Below are 22406 nucleotides of genomic sequence, written 5' to 3'. Positions count from 1 at the left end.
CACTCCCTGCACCAAGTGCCTATCCGCTGCAGATGTTCCTGCATTTCGCTACAATTTTCTAATGCTGCAACTTCTCTGTATACTACAGCATCATCCGCGAAAAGCCGCATGGAACTTCCGACACTATCTACTAGGTCATTTATATATATTGTGGAAAGCAATGGTCCCATAACACTCCCCTGTGGCACGCCAGAGGTTACTTTAACGTCTGTAGACGTCTCTCCATTGATAACAACATGCTGTGTTCTGTTTGCTAAAAACTCTTCAATCCAGCCACACAGCTGGTCTGATATTCCGTAGGCTCTTACTTTGTTTATCAGGCGACAGTGCGGAACTGTATCGAACGCCTTCCGGAAGTCAAGAAAAATAGCATCTACCTGGGAGCCTGTATCTAATATTTTCTGGGTCTCATGAACAAATAAAGCGAGTTGGGTCTCACACGATCGCTGTTTCCGGAATCCATGTTGATTCCTACATAGTAGATTCTGAGTTTCCAAAAACGACATGATACTCGAGCAAAAAACATGTTCTAAAATTCTACAACAGATCGACGTCAGAGATATAGGTCTATAGTTTTGCGCATCTGCTCGACGACCCTTCTTGAAGACTGGGACTATCTGTGCTCTTTTCCAATCATTTGGAACCCTCCGTTCCTCTAGAGACTTGCGGTACACGGCTGTTAGAAGGGGGGCAAGTTCTTTCGCGTACTCTGTGTAGAATCGAATTGGAATCCTGTCAGGTCCAGTGGACTTTCCTCTATTGAGTGATTCCAGTTGCTTTTCTATTCCTTGGACACTTATTTCGATGTCAGCCATTTTTTCGTTTGTGCGAGGATTTAGAGAAGGAACTGCAGTGCGGTCTTCCTCTGTGAAACAGCTTTGGAAAAAGGTGTTTAGTATTTCAGCTTTACGCGTGTCATCCTCTGTTTCAATGCCATCATCATCCCGTAGTGTCTGGATATGCTGTTTCGAGCCACTTACTGATTTAACGTAAGACCAGAACTTCCTAGGATTTTCTGTCAAGTCGGTACACAGAATTTTACTTTCGAATTCGCTGAACGCTTCACGCATAGCCCTCCTTACGCTAACTTTCACATCGTTTAGCTTCTGTTTGTCTGAGAGGTTTTGGCTGCCTTTAAACTTGGAGTGGAGCTCTCTTTGCTTTCGCAGTAGTTTCCTAACTTTGTTGTTGTACCACGGTGGGTTTTTCCCGTCCCTTACAGTTTTACTCGGCACGCACCTGTCTAAAACGCATTTTACGATTGCCTTGAACTTTTTCCATAAACACTCAACATTGTCAGTGTCGGAACAGAAATTTTCGTTTTGATCTGTTAGGTAGTCTGAAATCTGCCTTCTATTACTCTTGCTAAACAGATAAACCTTCCTCCCTTTTTTTTATATTCCTATTAACTTCCATATTCAGGGATGCTGCAACGGCCTTATGATCACTGATTCCCTGTTCTGCACTTACAGAGTCGAAAAGTTCGAGTCTGTTTGTTATCAGTAGGTCCAAGATGTTATCTCCACGAGTCGGTTCTCTGTTTAATTGCTCGAGGTAATTTTCGGATAGTGCACCCAGTATAATGTCACTCGATGCTCTGTCCCTACCACCCGTCCTAAACATCAGAGTGTCCCAGTCTATATCTGGTAAATTCAAATCTCCACCTAAGACTATAACATGCTGAGAAAATTTCTGTGAAATGTATTCCAAATTTTCTCTCAGTTGTTCTGCCACTAATGCTGCTGAGTCGAGAGGTCGGTAAAAGGAGCCAATTATTAACCTAGTTCGGTTGTTGAGTGTAACCTCCACCCATAATAATTCACAGGAACTATCCACTTCTACTTCACTACAGGATAAACTACTACTAACAGCGACGAACACTCCACCACCGGTTGCATGCAATCTATCCTTTCTAAACACCGTCTGTACCTTTGTAAAAATTTCGGCAGAATTTATCTCTGGCTTAAGCCAGCTTTCTGTGCCTATAACGATTTCAGCTTCGGTGCTTTCTATCAGCGCTTGAAGTTCTGGTACTTTACCAACGCAGCTTCGACAGTTGACAATTACAATACCGATTGCTGCTTGGTCCCCGCATGTCCTGACTTTGCCCCGCACCCGTTGAGGCTGTTGCCCTTTCTGTACTTGCCCAAGGCCATCTAACCTAAAAAACCGCCCAGCCCACGCCACACAACCCCCGCTACCCGTGTAGCCGCTTGTTGCGTGTAGTGGACTCCTGACCTATCCAGCGGAACCCGAAACCCCACCACCCTATGGCGCAAGTCGAGGAATCTGCAGCCCACACGGTCGCAGAACCGTCTCAGCCTCTGATTCAGACCCTCCACTCGGCTCTGTACCAAAGGTCCGCAGTCAGTCCTGTCGACGATGCTGCAGATGGTGAGCTCTGCTTTCATCCCGCTAGCGAGACTGGCAGTCTTCACCAAATCAGATAGCCGCCGGAAGCCAGAGAGGATTTCCTCCGATCCATAGCGACACACATCATTGGTGCCGACATGAGCGACCACCTGCAGATGGGTGCACCCTGTACCCTTCATTGCATCCGGAAGGACCCTTTCCACATCTGGAATGACTCCCCCCGGTATGCACACGGAGTGCACGTTGGTTTTCTTCCCCTCTCTTGCTGCCATTTTCCTAAGGGGCCCCATTACGCGCCTGACGTTGGAGCTCCCAACTACCAGTAAGCCCACCCTCTGCGACTGCCCGGATCTTGCAGACTGGGGGGCAACCTCTGGAACAGGACAAGCAGCCATGTCAGGCCGAAGATCAGTATCAGCCTGAGACAGAGCCTGAAACCAGTTCGTCAGACAAACTGGAGAGGCTTTCCGTTCAGCCCTCCGGAATGTCTTTCGCCCCCTGCCACACCTTGAGACGACCTCCCACTCTACCACAGGTGAGGGATCAGCCTCAATGCGGGCAGTATCCCGGGCAACCACAGTCGTAGTCCGATCAGGGGATGCGTGGGACGAGCTGGCCGTCCCCGACAAACCCCCATCCGGACCCCCACAGTGATGCCCACTGGCAACAGCCTCAAGCTGTGTGACCGAAGCCAACACTGCCTGAAGCTGGGAGCGAAGGGATGCCAACTCAGCCTGCATCCGAACACAGCAGTTAAAGCTAACTAACCTAAGGACATCACACACATCCATGCCCGAGGCAGGATTCGAACCTGCGACCGTAGCAGTCCCACGGTTCCGGACTGCGCGCATAGAACCACGAGACCACCGCGGCCGGCTCAACAGGTTTATTCTTATGATGAACACAGTATAGTCTCCGACCAATGGTGCGGCATGATGACACAAAATGTTGTAGGTAGTCTGTTACTTGTTCTCGATTGGCAAACGAAAATGAGAAGCGATTACTATGTGAATGCGAAAATGTAGCGCATTTCAAAGTCTGTCACGCACTCTTAACGTTGTACGCTGCATCCCCATGTCCCTTGCAGTGATCACTCAACATCAGATGCCGTTGGCTCTCCTTATATTTCCTAACAAACCTGATAAAACATTAAACACGAACAACTCTAACGCACTCTGGTTGTCGTTCTGCAAGTTACAAAAAAATCATTTAGATACCCGCCGATGGTGAATACGTGAGCGAAGTTACATTGACTGCCGACCATACCCTCTCAGTGCTTCAATTTTTAGTCAGGAAATGTATTTCAAATGTAAACAATGCTGTGAATTACCTGTCGAACTGAATTCAACTTCCACCAGTCCCCCATCGTTCGGACATGTGGTAGGTGCACAATGCACATTTTGCTACTGATGTAGGACACAACGTGCTAATACTATTCGTAGTGGAAACGTCGACCAGTTCCCGTATCGTGGCTTCCAAAGTCATTTAAATTCAATCTTATGTATTATCAGCCTGCAATTGTCTTAAACCTGAACTGTACAGCGCCCCTGTTGATATGGCTGAAATAACGGAGCAGTGATCTGTACCGTTCGATCAAGATTTACGACTTGATTCAGGCATGTTTGACATAATTCATAACTTAGTGCAGAGACGATAGCAGTATTACATCCAAATACGTAGACGAAACGTGGAATATCTACTTCAACAGGTACCAGGGTGCAGTAAATTGTAAGATGCAACGTGCAGAAGCAGCATTTCAGTTATTGCTGAGGTAAGCCACTGGTAAAGTTCAAGCCGACTTACATGAGGACCTAATCAAAAACTTAACATTTCAAGTAAATTTCCACCAACGAGTATCATATTTGATATTGAATTCAGTGGCGACTCGTAGCCACATTTTTTTTCAGTTATGCTCGTTTGCAAGACCAACTGTCGTAGTGTTTTTCCATCAGAGTCTGTGTTCGCTCTTATTTACGATTCAACCTCTAGAGATTGAGTCGTTACTACATACTACAGGACAGGCGTGAATACATAGGATGTTGGAAATACGCCCTGACGAAGGAGTGTTTGTCGGGAACAATGCTGTGAGGCAGTAGTCAAAACGTCCATTTCCTTAAACATAAGCTTACAAGATGATAGTGAGTGAGCAGTACATATCATTCTGACACCAGGTTCTTGAACAATGAAGATTTTCTTTCTTCAGGATGAGTTATCCCGGAATATTACCGCATGTGATATTACTGAACGAAAGTATGCAAAATATACCAACTTACTGATTTGTGTGTCCGCAAGATTTCCAAGGATTCTAAGTGCAACTGTGGCTGAACAAAGTTTCTTTAGGAGTTTCAAACTTTGATTCTTTTACTTCAAATTCTCATGAGTATGGACCCCTAATTACCGTTGGTGTAGTACCTTTAGACGTGCAGAATTGAATACTTTGTCTCTTTTTAAAATAGAGAGTGAGGTCATTCGCAGAAAACTAGTAAATGACACTGTTTACAACATCTTTTACCATATATTTTGTTGCTGTATGTGTCCTTTTACTTATTACGATAGCAGTGTCATTTGCAAAAAGAACTAATTCTGCTTGTTGTGCATTACACAGAAGGTCGTTTGCCATATATGGAACAATGCGGACCTACAATTGAGTGTTGGGGAACCCCGTATGTGATTTCCACCCAGTCGTAAGAATCTCTCATGATGTCATTGATGGAATTACTAATTACAATTTTCTGCATTCTTTTGTTTACTTACGACATTTATTTATTTATTTATTTATTTATTTATTTATTTATTGTTCCGTGGGACCACATTTAGGAGAAGTCTCCATGGTCATGGAACGAGTCAATACATGAAATTATAACACGATTGTAGAAACACATAAAATGAAACAAGTCGTTAGTTTAAATAAAGAAAATCAAGAATGTAACACTGGAATTTGCTTAATTTTTTATCTCTTCCAGGAGCTCCTCGACAGAATAGAAGGAGTGAGCCATGAGGAAACTCTTCAGTTTAGACTTAAAAGTGTTTGGGCTACTGCTAAGATTTTTGAGTTCTTGTGGTAGCTTATTGAAAATGGATGCAGCAGAATACTGCACTCCTTTCTGCACAAGAGTCAAGGAAGTGCATTCCACATGCAGATTTGATTTCTGCCTAGTATTAACTGAGTGAAAGCTGCTAACTCTTGGGAATAAGCTAATATTGCTAACAACAAACGACATTAAAGAAAATACATACTGTGAGGGCAATGTCAAAATTCCCAGACTATTGAATAGGGGTCGACAAGAGGTTTTCGAACTTACACCATACATAGCTCGAACAGCCCGTTTTTGAGCCAAAAATACCCTTTTTGAATCAGAAGAATTACCCCAAAAAATAATACCATATGACATAAGCGTATGAAAATATGCGAAGTATACTACTTTTCGTGTTGAAATGTCACTTATTTCAGATACTGTTCTAATGGTAAATAAAGCGGCATTTAGTTTCTGAACAAGATCCTGAACATGGGCTTTCCACAACAGCTTACTATCTATCCGTACGCCTAGGAACTTGAACTGTTCCGTCTCGCTTATAACATGCCCATTCTGTCTGATTAAAATGTCAGTTCTTGTTGAATTGTGGGTTAGAAACTGTAAAAACTGAGTCTTACTGTGATTTAGCATCAAATTATTTTCCACAAGCCACGAACTTACTTCATGAACTACATTATTTGATAATGTTTCAATATTACACACAAGATCCTTCACTACCAAGGTGGTGTCATCAGCAAACAGAAATATTTTTGAATCACCTGTAATACTAGAAGGCATATCATTTACATAAATAAGGAACAGCAGTGGCCCCAGCACCGACCCTTGGGGAACGCCCCATTTAACAGTGCCCCATTGGGACTGAACATCATTACCACTCTCAATATTGCGGAGGATTACCTTCTGCTTTCTGTTCTTAAAGTAGGAGGCGAACCAATTGTAAGCTACTCCCCTTACTCCATAATGTTCCAACTTCTGCAGTAATATTTTGTGGTCAACACAGTCAAAAGCCTTCGTTAAATCAAAGAAAACACCTAACGTTCTCAACCTTTTATTTAATCCGTCCAAAACCTCACAGAGAAAAGAGAATATAGCATTTTCAGTTGTTAAGCCATTTCTAAAACCAAACTGTACATTTGACAGCAAATTATGTGAATTTAAATGCTGCAGTAACCTTGTATATACAAGCCTCTCGATAACTTTAGCAAACACCGATGGCATAGAAATAGGTCTATAATTGTCAACATTATCCCTGTCTCCCTTTTTATAAAGTGGCTTCACTACCGAGTACTTTAATCGGTCAGGAAACCGACCACTGCTAAAGGAAAAGTTACAGATATGGCTAAGTACTGAGCTAATATACGTGGAACAATACTTCAGTATTCTGCTAGATACCCCGTCATATCCATGAGAGTTCTTGGTCTTTAGTGATTTAATTATTAACTCAATCTCCCTCTTGTCAGTATCATGGAGGAGCATTTCAGGTAACAGTCTCGGAACACTTTTTTCTAAGAGCGCTATATGATTCCCTGTTGGGACTAGGTTTCTATTTAGTTCACATTATAGATTGGTTGCCAATACCACCAGTTCCATCAACTCTCAATTCATCTACGATGGTATATTGATTCACATTGCCAAATGCCTTAGAAACGGCACAGAAAATACCTAGTGGTGCTATTTTGTTATTAATGGTTGTATAATTTGGTGAGTGAACGTGTAAATGCCATTCTAAGCAGAGTAGCGCTTCTGAAACCCAAACTACGGTTTTCTGAGGGTATTATTGTTGCTCAGGTGGGATAGTATTCTAGAATACATTACATTTCCCAAAATTTTGGAAAGGGATAATAGTAGTGAAACAGGACGGTAGTCACTGACATCTTCCCTACCACCTTGCCTAGAGAGAAATTCCAGAACGTCATATTCAACCACTCTGTTAAAAGACCTTGAGTTAGTGAATACCCAACTCAGACAACTTTTGTGAGTAAGAAGTGTGGTGAAGCTAACAACGTTATAGAGAAAATGCCGATTTTATTAGTGGCATTTATGTAATAGGTCTGTGGAAGGCAAACATGCACAAGTTAACTGGTTTCGCACTCACTGCGCTAGCATAGAACACGAGAATACCGGACAGCACAGTGAAATTTACTGAAATAGATCCCGGCAGGTACAAAAAGTGAAAATGGTTGCCATAAACCGATTAACATGCCGAAGTAAATTAAGTACCAACAAATCTAATAACTTGAACGAAATTTAAGATTCTCAGAAACGTTGTGTGCATGTCTGTAGCTGTGTGTCTGAAGCACCATGGTGAATAATAGGTAGTAAAATGAAACACCTTCAGCCGTCCTTTTGATGTTATTTTACGATATTGCAACCAATTTCGGTGGCGCAGTACAAATCTTCAGGCCTTAATTGGCGCTGGGGGTGATGAACTTCAGTAGTATACACGATTCCATCAATGGCCAACATCTGTGAATTGGCTTCCGTAGAATACTGTAACATAATTTTAGTAAACATTTTTGGAATACAGTGATCAATAGATTATTATATTTTGACTAAAGTTCAGTCTTGATCACACCATTTATATTTCAATGACATAGGTAACGGGTTTCGGTTATTTTTACATAACCATCATCAGACCCATGGCTCCCTTAGCTGAGGAGAGCTCCGCCTACCATCCTAAGGAAGCCGTGGGTCTGATGATGGTTATGTAAAAATAACCGAAACCCGTTACCTATGTCATTGAAACATAAATGATGTGATCAAGACTGAACTTTAGTCAAAATACTGTAACATAAACTTGTTTGTTCGATGGAGGAAATGGTCCAGTTATGCTGTATTTCATCAGCCCACATTAAACATTCACCTCTTCGCCGTTTCTTACATCTTCTCGAAACCAATGGGGCTCTTATGACCCCCAGATGGGAATGTCGTGCCGATTTACTTTCCTACATATGTAGAAGGTTGCTACGTCATAAGAAAACATCTACTCCATCCGGTCCCAACGCCACGACAGTAAATTCGTGGCGAGGCTGCAAATCGTTTCGCTTCAGTGCTTGCACAATTTCAACTTCGTAAGTGAGCAAACACATTGTGAACTGTTGAGTGAGGGATGTTTAGCTCTCGTGATTGTAGAAGAAATGTCTTTGAAGCGCTTCTTTAGAAAGTGTCAATGATACCCTCTACCATTTCGTCAGATGTCCATTTTCTGCCAGAACCTGACTGTTTTCACTCCCATAAACCGATTGCCATCCCGAAGTAAGTAAACTACCAACAAGCTAGGAACTCGTTATTCCATGCCTTCATCGTCTCAACATCTAATGGCGCCCTTTGAAGTTCACGACGGGAATTTCCTCGAACGCCAGTGGGTGGTCTTTTTTCCCATATCACACCAGGCATTGCGCTTTCTTGACTTGTAGTCATTTCTGGTAATTATTTAGAACTTGATACAAAACAAAAATAATCGTTTGGGAAAAAATCTACACAAAACTTTCTGAGTTGCATACAGAATGCGCAAACCACAACTTTATACGTCTCAGTTTTTTAACTGTGTTTGGAAATCGGCGATTTCATGAGGACATCACTTATAATACAAAATTATATCAGAGTTACATACTGAACAGTTACAGTAGCAATGTGTATATTGACTTCAACTAGTCGTGAGTTCAACAATAATTGGTTGTTAGTACTAATCAACAAAACAGATATTGTTCGGAAAATGTTGAAAGATTCTTAAAGTCTATCATTCATGTATTATTTGTGAACATTTGTATGATGACCGTAATATTCCACATTCATTTATATAATGTCGTGTTTCATTTTTATAAGTGATTTATGCGTGCCGTTTGACTCTACCGACGCGTATCTGCGTAACCGCGCTGAAGAATTTCCAGTTTCGCTGAGCATACTACTGCCGGGTTGGTGACACGTAACACTCAATGAAGCTCCCAACATGCTCAGCTCCGAATAGCCAACGAATGAACTTAATTTAAAATATGCACTGGAAAATTGGTCCACAGAACGCTACTGCTGCATACATCGCAGAGTATTAGATTGTCTTATCGAGTCAGCAAAGAATGTCGTGTCGTAGCACACATGCAGACTGGCATCTTGCAGTTTTCTGTAGCAGAAAAATTTCTGTAACTACCATGGGTCGGTACCGCACGAAGACAGTTAGAGTGGCGCTAGGTATACAAGTAGTTCATTGGTTAGAGCATTACTCAAAGACTATAAAACCATCGTTTCGGCTACGGTAAACGTTGGCCGTCCTCTACATCAATGGGACACGACACTGTACTAATAAAAAAAAATCAGTGGCTTGTTTGGTGTAGCAGGAATAGCATGTGTTTTTCTCAACGGTATTCCTCATTCAATTCTTCTCAGCCGCTTTACAACTTCCAGCCAGAGGGCTCAACAACAGTAGCATGAATTGATCGTTGACACTTTGCAATTGTTTTAAAATGAAGATTGGCGCACGACAGAAAAATACGAATACCTATGATATAGTAAATTGCCTTGACGGCTCTGACTGACGTGTGGAACAATGTTAGCGTGGTAACAGCTGTGCTACTGTGTAGCTGGTTATGATTTCCGGTTCCAGAACTGATCTGAACTTCTAGCTCTCAAAACATAGAACCGCCGTGTACGAGTACATTTGAAGCGCACATGGAGGCAAATGCTGAGAATCCCAGGGACTGATGAGGAGACGGTTAGACTGTCATGGCTCGTAGGTATGGAAGCCATAGAGACGAAACTCTGCCTCAGACGAGAAAAGGTGCCAGAATAACTCAGCAGTCGCCTGTTTATGGACGAAACTCCACCTTAAATCCGTAATAAACGTTTGAAGCGTGAAACTAATGAAAATATGTAATTGATTATCTGCAGTAAATTTGTATTTATGTCAAGGCAGCAGCTCATATTCGCCGCAGTGGTAACGTCGGTTCCCGTTCGATCGCCGATGTTAAGCGCTGTTGGGCTTGGCTAGCACTTGGATGGGTCACCGTCCTTGGCTGCCGAGCGCTGTTGGCAAATTGGATGTGCTCAGCACTTGTGAGGCACATTGAGGAGCTACTTGATTGAGAAGTAGCGGCTCTGGTAGCGAAAACTGGCAACAGTCGGGAGAGCGGTGTGCTGACCACAAACCCCTCCATAACCGGCATCCAGTGACGCCTATCAGCATAGAATGACATGGTGATGGATCGGTACCGTAGCGGACGGTGTTATCATCTCTCATTCGGATGTATCGACTGTTAGACGGTTTCAGCTGAAGTACGTAATTCATTCATAGGCTTCTAGAGACGATTTATGACGGTGGATGTTCTGGACAGGTAAAATATATCCTAGAAAAATGTTAAAGGCAGCTTTATTATATTCCCTGACATACAGAAGGTGCCACCTCAAACAAGCTTAGCAAAATCTGATCGTGATGGAACGAAACTTTGCAAGCCCCTTGCCATTGTTGCATGACATTTTCTTAAATGTGTATTTGAAATAACAGTTCAAAAGCCATCTGCACAATATATACATGGCAGTTGTTTACGAGCCGTACAAGAACAAAGGGGTTATCGAAGATCTTCAATAAAAAATATCAGTTAAAAAACGTTAAATGTGATATATTTTGGCAGTGCACTGGGATACCAGTGAAGACGACTCAACTGCATGTAACAACTGGCGGTGCCATAAATTTAGTCCCAACACCAGCATCCGAACATTTTTATGGGGACAAGAAAAATAGCTATAACGCGGAAACACAGATCTGATGATACAGAGAAACGTCTATATTATGTGATCTACAGGGACCTTCAGCAGCAATATGTGAGACAGTTTCGACCGAGTTTCAATTAAGACCACCCTAACTTTGGTGCAATAACAATCGACTATTAAACACAATGGGAGACTGAATACACCGCGTCCAATTGTGGAGCGCGTAAGGTGTGTTTCCAGCGAAGAACGATACCATTAACATTCTCGAACGTTTAGCAGGGTACGATCTGAAAAGAAACAATGGGGGGATAGAGCTCTGGCGGTAATAAAGCCAGGTGTCCGAGCTGTCGGCTACATTTCGCTACGGTGGTCAGTATTTCGCCATATTTGGTGCTAGTTATCGACTGAATGGTCGCATTTACCACCGGTTGGGTCTAGTTTACCAGCATTACACAAAGAAAAATAGTTTGGCGCTAACGAGTAGCTGTTGCTGGAGTTATTTTATCTGCGCAGTGGCGACCGCTGATTAACACACGTTCGTTTCCCTAAGCACCTAATTTTGACATGTTAAGTAAATAGCTAACACACAAATATTGTTTTGCTTTCCAATTCATTGTTTTGCTTCCCAGTTTTTAACAATAAACTTGGAACGGAACTAAATCTTGGTTCTTACTTCTCGGAAGATACTGAAACAGATTCTAAGTGCCTCAAAGCTAAACGGAGATTGTGGGAAGGAAATCAGTCTTGAAGCAGAGCGTATACACTCAGCTTCAAGATTGCTTGTGTCGCAGCTATAGTCGCATGTTATTCGACACTTTCTTTGAGTTGTCAAGACCGAACGGCTGGTTGTTTAGGAAGGAGTTGAACTTTGTGATGTCTGAAGATGGGTGTAATCCCGAAACGCGTAACATGTTCTAATAAAAGAGTCAGTTGAAGATCTCATGACTTTATTGCGATTGTACAGCAGTGGTTGACAATTATTAACATAAAAATGATCGCAGACCTCAGACGGAATTCTATGTCCTGTATATCAATGCTACCTGTTTCAAGTGCAGTATCAACAATGAAGTTAGGAGGAGGTATGGGGATGTTTTACGTGGTTAGGGTTTGATCCCCTTACTGCGCTTAAGGAAATGCAAAATGTGGCAGAATATCGACATATTTTATACCACTGAGCACTGCATCCGGTACAGGGACAGGTCTCAGACAGTGATCGTTTGAATCACCATGGCAATGCACACTGCTATAAAGCATAGTGTGACACAATGGTTCGTGGACAATGATGTTCCTAACATCGACTGTCTTACCCAATAATCACATGAAAGTAGTGGAACGCATTTGCAATGAATGTGTGCGTTGCTTTAGCTCCAGAGCCCAGCGTCAACGCCACGACCGTCTCCGGTTTCCGCTCTTGAGGAAGAATGGGTTGCCATACCTCATCAAACATTTCAGACACCTCATTGAAGGTGTTTCCAGCAGAGTTCAGTCCGTTATAAATGCGAAGGGTGGGACACATCCCATATTAATGTCCCCTAATAGTCGACCGGATACTTTCAATCAGACAGTTTACGGTTTCTATCCTAAGAAGTTTGCTACAGATGAATCAGATGGATACGGAAATATCTAGTCTATCAGGAAGCCACACCTAAGCGCTGCACATACGTTGGCACGCCTCCAAGGGCGCCCTCAGCTCGGATTACCTTGCTGCAAGTCAGCTCGGGAATTATGTCGTCACTGTTATTAGCAACGGCGGCTCGTGTGCACCTTGTTCTTTTTTTAGGAAGGCGTAGTTTCTTTGCGACCTGACAGGTACCTCGCTGGCGCACCATGTTCTAGGTCCATCAAAAGAGGCTTTGTGTCCTAGGTTAATCTAGCTAGCACTGCGTGTATGTGGTTGGAAACACTCGTTATTGACTGGTTAGATGATTTCCCAACGATCACTGAAAACAGTCACACTCTTTATAATGTGGGCGCAAGCGAACAGAGTGACAGAAAGTAGAATGACAATGCAAAATTAGCCGTAGGAAATATACACAGACATTCATTAGAAGAACTATCGGGAAGTGTAATTCTCCCACGACTGAGTTAGCTTACGAAACGTTTGCTCGACCCATATTTATCACTCCACACTCTAAGATCCTTACTAAATAAGTTTGATAAAAAATGTGAGACCGAAAGAAGCGCAGTACGTTTCTTCAGAGGTTGGAAAGCGTCACAGACATGTTCATTCAACCCAGTGGAAAGGGTGGCTCTGAGCACTATGGGACTTAACTTCTGAGGTCATCAGTCCCCTAGAACTTAGAACTAGTTAAACCTAACTAACCTAAGGACATCACACACATCCATTCCCGAGGCAGGAGTCTTACCTGCGACCGTAGCGGTCGCGCGGTTCCAGACTGTAGCGCCTAGAACCGCTCGGCAACTACGGCCGGCGTGGCAAGGGTACAAGAGGCTTTATGAATCATGGTGGGGTATTGCTTTCACCTACAGATATCTTGTAATGTGACCAGGAAGATAAAGTTAGAGAAATTCAAGTTCACACGAATGCGTATCAATGGTCTTTTTTTGCCTAGCATCGCGCACTGTTGCAGCAAGGTGGCAGTGGCACAAGGTTCCCTCTACCACATTACGAAAAGTGGCTTAATTCTTTTTCTTCCTGAGTCTACAGCCATTGATGGGCCTTCACCTGCTCTAGGATATCATTCCATTCCTCCATGTCCAGCGTCTTGCGTCTCCATCCTGTAACATCAATAATTTTTAAATCTCCTTGTATGTTATCCAAGTATCGAAGTCTTTATCTTCCCCTCCTGCTTCTCCGTCCACTGAGTTTTATAGCAACGCTGTTTTTGTAGTGTTCTCGTGTTTCACACGAGAAACATGGCCGATCCGTTTCGGGCGGTTTATTATTTCAAGATGTTATATGATCTGTTAAGTTCAACATTATATCGTCCATTCCACGCTCTGGCTTTAATAGTCGCCCCATAAGTTTTGCGTAACACCATTCGTGCAGAACATCCTATTAGCTCTTCACTCTGTTGTGTCAGTGTCCATTTTCTCCGCCATACTTTAATACCGCACGTAGTAAAGTTCTAGACAGCTAATGCTTTGTACTACTAGACAGATTTATGGACGTAAGCTGTGGGGCCAGCACACAACAGCATTTATTAGCTAGGTGAATGCGCCGCTTTATTTCAATATTAACATCGTTCTGTGATGTTACCAGTGTTCCCACATAGACGAGTCACTAACAGATTTTATTTGTGCCTTGTCATTTTCTACCATTGTATTTACTTATGGTCGTATTATTCGCATGTATTTGGTTTTATTAATGTTCACTTTCACTCCTGTTTCTACCGTTGCTTCCACCAGTGCCCTATACGTGCCTTTTGCAGCTGGTTCTGTTCTTGCAATAATATCCACATCATCTGCGTAGGCCAGAACCTGCACCATTCTATTGCACATTGTGCCTGTTGTATTGATTTTTAGCTGTCCTTGTAACCTTCTCGAGTGCTGCGTTAAGAGAGCGCATGCCCTTGCCTCAGTCCATGTTACCGACACAACTTGGCTTTAAATTTCCTTGCATATATACGTTACGTACTACTTTTCTTAAAGTCAAACTTATAAAGCTTATTAACTGTTGTGGTATTCCGAGTTCACTCATGCTTCAATAAGCTTGTCTCTTTTTATTGTGTTATATGATGCTTTAAAATCAACAATTATATGATGTGTGTCTACATTGTACCCCTTGTCTTTTTTCAGTATCTCAGTATCTGCCTCTTGGTGGATACTTGGTCAACAGTTGATTTACCACATCTAAAGTCTGCCTGATATCTCCCCGTAGCTTTTTTCTGCAAAACTTTTACACGGGTACAAAGCAGCGAGGGGATTATTTTATATGCACTGTTCAATAATGTAATTCTCTGCAATCTGAACATTCCATATTACACTATATTACAGTCATCATGGATGACGTTTGGCGTCCACGTATCTGAGATGAGGACATGCATTCATCTAACTCGATGTTCTCGAGCAGTTAGTTCATGAGCCAACGCGAATAGTAAACGGTTGTGAAAACACACTTGGCCTCTTAGCAACAAATAATCCTGAGTTAAGGGGCTCCGGAACGCCCTATACTTGCAATGTTAAAATAACGCTTATAAATTACATCTTTCCTCACAAAGTATTTGAGGTAGGAAGTTGAACTTTTTACAGATTATTTATTGGAATATGGGCTACAACTTAACACAGGGATTTTACAAAATTTTAGTTCAGTTATTAAAGATGATTTTTTTTCAATTGTAATGAAAATTCAGAACATTTTTTTGCAATTTGTTATTTATATATTCAAAAATATACAGTTTTTTGGAAAAAGGCTGTGTTAAATTATGCAGAAGGTACTGTGTAACATTTACTGAAAGTTTGAAACAAATATTTTTGGAAGATCCTTAGAAAACATGTAATTAGTATGAGAAAATAAAAGTTTTGGGAATCGAGCGACAAAGATAGGATTAACTTTTTAGTGTATTCCAGGTCCATAGGATGGATTATCTTCATCCTCTGCAAACTCCTCCTCCAGCTTCCTCTTGTTCTTCCTCTTGTTTACTCTTGCTTGTACACTCCTGGAAATTGAAATAAGAACACCGTTAATTCATTGTCCCAGGAAGGGGAAACTTTATTGACACATTCCTGGGGTCAGATACATCACATGATCACACTGACAGAACCACAGTCACATAGACACAGGCAACAGAGCATGCACAATGTCGGCACTAGTACAGTGTATATCCACCTTTCGCAGCAATGCAGGCTGCTGTTCTCCCATGGAGACGATCGTAGAGATGCTGGATGTAGTCCTGTGGAACGGCTTGCCATGCCATTACCACTTGGCGCCTCAGTTGGACCAGCGTTCGTGCTGGACGTGCAGACCGCGTGAGACGACGCTTCATCCAGTCCCAAACATGCTCAATGGGGGACAGATCCGGAGATCTTTCTGGCCTGGGTAGTTGACTTACACCTTCTAGAGCACGTTGGGTGGCACGGGATACATGCGGACGTGCATTGTCCTGTTGGAACAGCAAGTTCCCTTGCCGGTCTAGGAATGGTAGAACGATGGGTTCGATGACGGTTTGGATGTACCGTGCACTATTCAGTGTCCCCTCGACGATCACCAGTGGTGTACGGCCAGTGTAGGAGATCGCTCCCCACGCAATGATGCCGGGTGTTGGCCCTGTGTGCCTCGGTCGTATGCAGTCCTGATTGTGGCGCTCACCTGCACGGCGCCAAACACGCATACGACCATCATTGGCACCAAAGCAGATGCGACTCTCATCGCTGAAGACGACACGTCTCCATTCGTCCCTCCATTCACGCCTGTCGCGACACCACTGGAGGCGGGCTGCACGATGTTGAGGCGTGAGCGGAAGACGGCCTAACGGTGTGCGGGACCGTAGCCCAACTTCATGGAGACGGTTGCGAATGGTCCTCGCCGATACCCCAGGAGCAACAGTGTCCCTAATTTGCTGGGAAGTGGCGGTGCGGTCCCCTACGGCACTGCGTAGGATCCTACGGTCTTGGCGTGCATCCGTGCGTCGCTGCGGTCCGGTCCCAGGTCACGGGCACGTGCACCTTCCGCCGACCACTGGCGACAACATCGATGTACTGTGGAGACCTCACGCCCCACGTGTTGAGCAATTCGGCGGTACGTCCACCCGGCCTCCCGCATGCCCACTATACGCCCTCGCTCAAAGTCCGTCAACTGCACATACGGTTCACGTCCACGCTGTCGCGGCATGCTACCAGTGTTAAAGACTGCGATGGAGCTCCGTATGCCACGGCAAACTGGCTGACACTGACGGCGGCGGTGCACAAATGCTGCGCAGCTAGCGCCATTCGACGGCCAACACCGCGGTTCCTGGTGTGTCCGCTGTGCCGTGCGTGTGATCATTGCTTGTACAGCCCTCTCGCAGTGTCCGGAGCAAGTATGGTGGGTCTGACACACCGGTGTCAATGTGTTCTTTTTTCCATTTCCAGGAGTGTATTTCTAGACTCTTTACAGCCCTGTCTGCAGCCCGAAGGCGTTCCTTGCCTAAAGCAAGCATCGCTCGTACCATGTTAGAACCTATCTTCATTCCCATATTTCTAAATACCTTGCACCTTACTGTTCCAAAAGGTGGTCATGTATGAACACTTATCACATTTCAGTTGTATTTCACTAGCAAGTCCTACGTGCTTTATTATGGAGAGTTCCAGACCAACTTCACTACAATGAATACATCTTACACAGTTTGAAAAAATTCCTTTGAGAACCGACATATCAAATATTTCATTCACATCCGATTCGCCCATAAAACATTCATAGCTCATTGAACCAAGCTTCTTCTGTGAAGTATTTTCTTTCCCACTTTGACTTTTATGGGCAGGTGCACTTGAGACGTTAGGTTCACTCACTTGGTTATCGTCTTTATTGTTTACAGTAATAACACATACCTTTGGCTTTCCAACATTTCTCCTTTTCTTAAAAACCTTCATAGGATTTCTAATAACTTTACTTTTACTCATTATTATACTTCAACAAAATAGAGACTCAAGAAACAGAAGTAATTACGAATACTTTCGAGACAACGACAGAGTAAATAAACATGAAACAATCGACAATCACACCAGCGATATATATTGAACCGTCACAGGTTAGCCACAACACATACTTTATCTCACATCACTAAAATGTACCTGATGAACACGGACGTTAATAATAACACCATTTGACAGCAGTTTAACAGCGCCACAGTGGGTCACGCCCATGTAGAACACATTTCAAAAAAAAAAAATTTTAAAAATAGTTGTAGTCTTCGGAATTGAATAAATTATATATCTATTAAAAGGTAATAGTCTGCAGATTCAGAAAACGCAAAAAAGTAAAAATTGAACTTTTCATGATTTTGAGCCTTTCCGGAGCCCCTTAATAACCAGCATCAAAACCGATATAGGGATTAGTGAACACAGGGTTGTCGTAGCGAGACTGAATATGGTAATCCCGAAATCCTCAAAAAATAAGCGAAAAATATACCTGTTCAAAAAAGCAGATAAAAATTCACTTGACGCCTTCCTGAGAGACAGTCTTCACTCATTCCAAATTAATAAGTGTAGACCAGATGTGGCTTAAATCGGCAGCAACTGATAGGTTTATACCAGACAAACTAACAAACGACGGAGCTGATCCTCCTTGGTACACAAAACAGGTTAGAACACTGTTGCAGAAACAACAAAATAAACATGCCAAAATTAAACAGACGCAAAATTCCCAAAATTGGCGATCCTTTACAGAAGCTAGAAACTTAGCGTGGAGTTCAATGCGAGACGCCTAAAAGAGTTTCCACAAAGAAACTTTGTCTCGAAACCTGGCAGAAAATCCAAAGAGATTCTGGTCGTATGTGAAGTATGTTAGCGGCCAGAAACAATCAATGCCTTCTCTGCGCGATAACAATGGAGATACTGTCGAAGACAGTGCTGACAAAGCGCATTTAACAAACACAGCCTTCCGAAATCCCTTCACAAAAGAAGACGAAGTAAATATTCCAGAATTCGAATCGACAACAGCTGACAAAATGAGTAACATAGAAATAAATATCCTCGGAGTAGTGAAGCAACTCAAATCACTTAATAAAAGCAAGTCTTCTGGTCCAGACTGTATACCAATTAGGTTCCTTTCGGAGTATGCTGATGCATTAGCTCCATACTTAACAATCATATATTCGCTCGATGAAAGATCCGTACCCAAAGACTGGAAAGTTGCACAGGTCACACCAATATTCAAGAAAGGTAGTAGGAGTAATACACTAAATTACATACCCATATCGTGAACGTCGATATGCAGCAGCATTTTAGACCATATATTGTGGTCGAACATAATGAATTACCTTGAAGGAAACAGTCTATTAACACAAAGTCAACATGGGCTTTGAAAACATCGTTCCTGTGAAGCACAACTAGCTCTTTACTCACATGAAGTGCTGAGTGCTATTGACAAGGGATTTCAGATCGATTCCGTATTCCTGGATTTCCGGAAGGCTTTTGACACTGTAACACACAAACGGCTCGTAGTAAAATTGCGTGCTCATGGACTATCGTCTCAGTTATGTGACTGGATTTCCGATTTCCTGTCAGAGAGGTCACAGTTCGTAGTAATTGATGGAAAGTCATCGAGTAAAACAGAAGTGATTTCAGGCGTTCGCCAAGGTAGTGTTATAGGCCCTTTGCTGTTCCTTATCTATATAAACGATTTGGGAGACGATCTGAGCATCCGTCTTCGGTTGTTTGCAGATGACACTGTCGTTCGTCGACTAATAAAGTCATCAGAAGATCAATACAAACTGCAAAACGATTTAGAAAAAATATCTGAATGGTGCGAAAAGTGGCAGTTGACCATAAATAACGAAAAGTGTGAGGTCATCCACATGAGTGCTAAAAGGAACACGTTAAACTTCGGTTACACGATAAATCAGTCTAATCTAAAAGCCGTAAATTCAACTAAATACCTAGGTATTACAATTATGAACAACTTAAACTGGAAAGAACACGCAGAAAATGTTGTGGGGAAGGCTAACCAAAGACTGCGTTTTATTGGCAGGACACTTAGAAAATGTAACAGACCTACTAAGGAGACTGCCTACACTACGCTTGTCCGTCCTCTTTTAGAATACTGCTGCGCGGTGTGGGACCCTTACCAGGTAGGACTGACGGAGTACATCGAAAAAGTTCAGAGAAAGACAGCACGGTTTGTATTATCGCGAAATATGGGAGAGTGTGTCACAGAAATGATACAGGATTTTGGCTGTAAATCATTAAAAGAAAGGCGTTTTTCGTTGCTACGTAATCTTCTCACGAAATTCCATTCACCAACTTTGACACCTACCTACATAGGGCGGAACGATCACCACGATAAAATAAGGGAAATCAGAGCTCGTACGGAAAGATATAGGTGTTCATTCTTTCCGCGCGCTATACGAGATTGGAATAATACAGAACTGTGAAGGTGATTCGATGAACCCTCTGCCAGGCACATAAATGTGATTTGCAGAGTATCCATGTAGATGTAGATGTTCTCCATCACATTCAATAAGCTCAGTTGGCGGTTGTTGTTGCCAAGTGACTTACTGTTCCAGTTTCTTTATTGGCAGCCGACTCCCTTGCACCGAGTGCATCCGATTTTCCTCTTCTTCCGCCTGTTTGTTTTCAGTTAGTTCTCATGCTTCAACATTCTCTGACTACAATAATTACTTAAAGTACTCTGCCCACAACACAGTGTAACGGAAAACGGGTGAACAAATATCAGCACAGTAAGGGCAGTAAGGTTGCATCCACAGGATTGACTTAGATGTAGATCTGACAAGTAGATTGTAGACCGAAGAGTATATGTGAAGTTGCGTACAGAGTTATTTTACAGTATGATTCCGTTTCGCATTTCTTTAGATATGCAGCAATTAAAAGCCTGAGAAAGGCCGGTTTTAGATTTACGTTAAGTACTTTTAATTGTTTGGAACTGTCTCCAATAATGTTACAACAAAATGCCTTCGTGTGTGTCCACTGTCCCACTATAACATCTCGATTAAGTCTGGGAGTCACTCAGTGTACCTTAAAATTTGCTTTGGGAATGTTATTAACTTGTGCAGTCGACGGTAGTAGTTACTGATTTCGTGTTGATACTACACTCCTAAGTAATACGAACAACTGATTCTAAAGATTAAATCATTTCCGTTGCAATAAAATACTTGTAGAATCAAAATCCGATTGAAACGATTCATCTGTTGATCTAAGCGTGACAGTTTGAGAATTTCGGTTGGACGGAAAGCGTGTCCGGATGGCCGATGCGATTAAGGTATCGTTCTACAGAAGCGGAGCATCCGGCTTCGAGTACCAGGCTGGCACAAATTTTCAGCTTCCAACACTGGTTTATTTCAGTCCCTGAAGGCGACTGCTGTCCTGATTTCTCATAATATAGGACTAACAATAGAGTGATCTGTTCTCATTCTATACAACTGTGGTGTTGTTTCTGTTAGGGTTCACCTCCAACGACACAGCTCGAAATATCTATTACTTTAAAAAACACAAGTATTACGATATAATATACAAAATCAAAACAGTATCACGGAATTAGTCCGTTTCACAGAAACCCAAAGAAAAGGTACTGTCAAGAATGTTGGAACTTGTGTGAAAAGTTCTATCATACAAAATATATATTGTCTGTCGGACTTACGGTAGCTTCATAGACTACCCGTTTTTACACTGCGTTGTTCGAACATTACGTGCTGAATTGCTTGGAATCTACCCAAAATTCCATTCATTACCGCTCGTTTTTGTCTCGGGGATGCTTTTCCGCAAGTGTTAGTGTCTCTTAAGAGTCAGACACAGCGTTACGTATAGGTTTACTGAAGAAGAAACGGCAGATATGAACGTCGTGTATAATCTTCACCGAATACAATGGAAGAGCTGCACAACGACCCATTGCTTTGTTGTTCGCACAGCGACTACAACAATGTTCGGGATTCGTTTGACGGTTTTAGTTTGTTTTGTCTCGTATGCTTTGGTGATAGTGATGTACTAGATTTTTCACTGACACAAAAGTATTTTATCATAAGCAAAGGTAAATGAAGTAACAAGCAGATAAACTGAAATTACACTATTAGTCTGTAACGAGCCCCCCGAGACCAGGGGTTCAAAATATCGAAGTTCAAAATGGTTCAAATGGCTTTGAGCACTATAGGACTTAACATCTGAGGTCATCAGTCCCCTAGACTTAGAACTACTTAAACTTAACTAACCTAAGGACATTACACACATCCATGCCCGAGGCAGGATTGGAACCTGCGACCGTAACAGTAGCGCGGTTCCGGACTGAAGTGCTGGGACCACTCGGTCACAACGGCCGGCAAAATATCGAAGTACTCTTAAAATATCCATGAGCAGTCACCAAAAATTTATCAATGGAGTTTGGGTTCACCCTACACATCAAGTAGGTGATTCATCTCGGGACTGATACTGATAATAATCTACCAACAAGGAAGCAAGTTATCAGGACGATAAGGAATGGAAGTGAAGTTCTACGAAGTTGGAAAGGAATGTTAGATATATCAGTATGGTAGAGAAATTGAAGAGATGAATAATCATAAAGTAAAATAATAAAGAAAAAAAGTGTATAAAGAAAAAAAATAAGTTCAGCAAATTTATGCATAAGGCTTCGTCCTGCTTACTCATGAAAAAGCTTACAAAGGAAATGAACAGAACACGTAGGATGTGGACACT

Source organism: Schistocerca piceifrons, chromosome 1 (assembly GCF_021461385.2).
Source record: "Schistocerca piceifrons isolate TAMUIC-IGC-003096 chromosome 1, iqSchPice1.1, whole genome shotgun sequence".
Lineage (NCBI taxonomy): Eukaryota > Metazoa > Arthropoda > Insecta > Orthoptera > Acrididae > Schistocerca > Schistocerca piceifrons.
This window is presented reverse-complemented; position numbering follows the sequence as displayed.